The sequence below is a fragment of the Poecilia reticulata genome, linkage group LG11 (genome assembly GCF_000633615.1).
Source record: "Poecilia reticulata strain Guanapo linkage group LG11, Guppy_female_1.0+MT, whole genome shotgun sequence".
Lineage (NCBI taxonomy): Eukaryota > Metazoa > Chordata > Actinopteri > Cyprinodontiformes > Poeciliidae > Poecilia > Poecilia reticulata.
The window spans coordinates 12,054,903-12,058,952 of NC_024341.1; the positions used below are offsets into that span (position 1 = coordinate 12,054,903).

At 40.8% G+C, this 4,050-nt stretch overlaps 1 protein-coding gene across 1 annotated transcript in view; it reads right to left on the minus strand.

The window, feature by feature from the left end:
• cpne4b (copine IVb) overlaps nt 1-4,050 on the minus strand; it is a 37,364-nt gene that overhangs the window by 29,659 nt on the left and 3,655 nt on the right. The gene's annotated exons all lie outside the window — the stretch shown is intronic.

Genomic DNA, 4,050 nt, shown 5'->3' on the forward strand with positions numbered 1-4,050 from the left:
ATAGATAGATAGATAGATAGATAGATAGATAGATAGATAGATAGATAGATAGATAGATAGATAGATAGATAGATAGATAGATAGATAGATAGATACTTCACTTTATTTTACTGACCATCACAAAATACTGCAGTGTTGTGAATTATAAGGGAAAGGAACAATCTTTTTTTATTATTATTTCTATCAGCTCTGCAAATCTTAAGATTAATTTATTTGTCTATTTTTCTTTTTCAAAAAAAATATATAGATAAATAAAAACTGCCTCTCGATATAATGCTGTCAAGACAACTATTTGTAAAAAAAAAATCTGTTTGCCATATTGAACCTATCTTGTTAATATCCATCTGAGACAAACTTTAGCCCTACATAGGAGGTGTAACGTATGTTTTTAGCCCAACTGGGTTCCAAAAACTAAAAACGCAAAGACAGCCATGGCTCTACATCGCACCCTCCCAGCCTCAGCATGATCCATACACATGGTTTACTTTGGGACGGCATGTTCAGGGCTGTATGCTTTATTGGTTTTTCAACATATGTTTTGAACGTGAGGCTAAATATCACATATTTGCTTTATTTAACCAGAGGTGTTTACTATGTCTAGCTTTATGTTGTTATGTGTCATGGATGGATGGATGGATGGATGGATGGATGGATGGATGGGTGGGTGGATGGATGGATGGATGGATGGATGGATGGATGGATGGATGGATGGATGGATGGATGGATGGATGGATGGATGGATGGATGGATGGATGGATGGNATGGATGGATGGATGGATGGATGGATGGATGGATGGATGGATGGATGGATGGATGGATGGATGGATGGATGGATGGATGGATGCTGCAGTACATCTGAGCTGTCGTCTGTCTGGGAAAAAAAGCAGATGCAGAGAATCTGACTAAGCAAACAGCTCGAACTGTCAGGACAAGGTCAGGACTCTGAAGCTACTCAGTTTCGGGCACGGTGCTCGAATGCACACAAAAAAAACATGTGTAACAAATGCAACAAACACACACGCATTCGCGCATCCCGAATGCAACACATAAGTTTAAGTCTATCGGAACGCTGATGATTGCAAATACGCACTAACACACTCACACACACACAAACAAACGCGCTGTGAGCGGCGCTGAGTCTCCGGTACACGAGAGATATGTCCCTCCTCGGGTTTCCACAGACTGCATAGCGTTTCCTGCCCCTAAATAGAACATTCTAAAGAATGTAATCACAGCAACGCTGACATTATTCTAATATCATGTCGACTGAATTGATAATAACTCATCACATTTTACAGTGAAACGTGGCTGGAATACAACTAATCATGATCAAGCCTAACAGAAGCTTTAAATCGGATTATGCCACAGCATTCCTTATGATATAGTTAAGATATGAAGGCATAATTATCAGTAAAGGGATATATATATATAAATATATATGAGGACAAATGTCTAATGGGTTAACAGGGATCACATCTACTAGCCGCCCACACAGGTGTTTTCAAACATTCTGCTTAATAAGCCCTTCTCGCAGGACTGTGTGGGTGTGTGCAAATTCAGCTCCGCATCCTTCTGTGGGGTTGCTGCACCTGTTTCAGTGTTTATGGCTGTACAAAAAAGTACACTGGTAATTCCCCGCATATCCTAAAGCCCCGTCTGCAGCCTTCAAAAGAAGCTGCGCAGGAGCTTTGAGGGATTAGTTCAGCGTGTTGGCACGATGTTTGGAGCACCTGCTTTGAATGCTAGCAGCCCGACTTCACAGCCCATTCTCATGATAAGGCAATAAAAGCTGACACGTAGTGGGAATTATTTATTGCTGCTGATATCTTGGAAGGGTTCGCATTTATCTAGGTGTGAGATTTCTCTCGTATCTTAGATTCAGCTGGAACATAACAGATGCCCCAGCGAGCTCAAGAAACTGAGATTTCTAACATTCGTACCAGAAAGATCTACTAATGTAGGTCAAAACTTTTTTTTTTTAAACCTACCGTATGCATTTTTTAACAACTAATTCCAACCAAACACTGAGAAAAGGTGAAATAAAGCATAAAATGTGCTGAGTGGGATAGGAGTGGAACTGGGGCCTCCTGGGTTATAGCGACTAAAAATAAAGGATACTCTTTTCCGCCTGTCAAAACCTGCAATTTAGACCAGCTTTAAAGGCTATGGGATTAATAAATAGCATCATTTCCCTTTAAAAACTTTAGGATTTGCGAGTTGCCACAAACTTTATTTTTTTACAAAAAACGATATGCAAAGTAGAGCATCAACATGGAGCGCAAGAAAAATTAGATTTGGTTTTATAATCTTTTCACAGATAAAACACTGAAAAGTTGTGCATCTGTATTCATCCCCTTTAGTCAGAGCTTTGCACTGTAATTACAACTGCAAGACTTTTGGGTCATGTCTCCACTAGCTTCACACATTTAAAACAGGATTTAACTCAGTACTAGAATATTTAAATATTTTTAGCTAAATCCAACCTCCCATTCGCTTTGACCATTTTAACAGTACTTCTCATCCCCTTCTTTCACCAAGGACTTTCTTCTTCTTGTCATTCAAATCCAGAGTGAATGATTCTGTCCTGTCTTCAGTTTCTCCCACCCGAGCATGAAACTGATGGAGCTCCTCCAGAGTTACCGTGTGCCTCAGCTGAAAAAGTGCATATATACTTATGACATTTTTTTTCCAGCTGCTTATTCTCATCAAAGCAAATAATTCACTCATTAAGTTAACCCTTTGCAACATTGCAAGTTCAGAGTCAGCCACAACTCTGCCTCCTTTCGTCCCTCTGTAATAAACATGAAGCTGCGAGCGGGAGCTGTTCATTTTTAACAGGCATAAAGACCGGAGCTGGAAACAAACAACTCGGCTCAGTCAGTTCTGGCTCGCTGCTATGCTATGAAGAAGCAAAATTAGCAAACCAGATCTTCTCAAGCTCGCAAATTAACAAGTTATGTTAAATAAATGAACGCGCCACATAATCGGGTGCAAAAATGACAGCGTGTTAATCAGTGGCCCGAAGAGGTGTTGATGGGCCTGTTTTTAACATCTCGACTGAGATGTATCCGGGCAAACTGTTCCCTCGCTGCAGCCTCACCGTTTGGGAAATTTACGACAAGAGAAGTAACTTCTAAAAAAAACGTTGAACCGTTTTCTTTTCGAGTCACACATACAGTTATGTATTTATCAGTCTGTAATGTAAAAACCTAAGCCCTTCTCTGACCCTGGGTACGGTTAACCTAAGCTGAAGGAAGAACACAGGTTCGGTGCTCCAGATGATACCAGCTGAATTTTAATGCTGCGGTCTAGTAGTACCATCCTGAGGGAACGAAGCTCTTAGAACTGGGTCTGACTCTGACCTGAATGTCTCTCCCTCTCTCTCTCTCTCCATCCTCCATAATTCATGTCCTAACTGTGTGTGTGTGAGTATTTTTAGCTAAGCACAGTGAACAGGCTGTGTACAGACAAACGGACGTGGACAGAGCCACATGGCAGGTGTGTGACATACAGCCGACCTGTGAAGGAGAGAAGTTTCACTGGTTGTGGCTCCACTATTTCAGCCTCAGTGTGGAAATGTGTGTGTGTGTATGTGTGTGTGTGAAGAAGCAGATGCCTGTCTGTTCTGGTTGACAGCAGATGACACTGATAGTGAAGGGAGATGTGGAAGATTTCCACATTCATCTTCTGGGTGCAGAGTCTGTCCTTGCAGCCCAGCAAAGCATCAGCTGTCACATGCGTTACACACTGGTGGAGGTGACAATTAATTTTCACATTGCACCTCATCATAGGATCTCACACTGCCGTCAGTGCTCCGAAAAACACTCTAGTCAACTGCTTAATTTTGACATTTATGTGCCGTATTACTCATTGATGGTGCAAAAAAGAAAAAGAAAAAAGAAAAAACCCAAACACAATTGGATCATGGGCAGTGAAAGAAATGGGAAGGGATGTTTGAGAAAACTTAACAACCACATGGAAAATCTGTAATTGTTAGAGAAAATAATGAAACGTCAGAAAGATCAAATACAAGATGAGCAAGTTAAATAT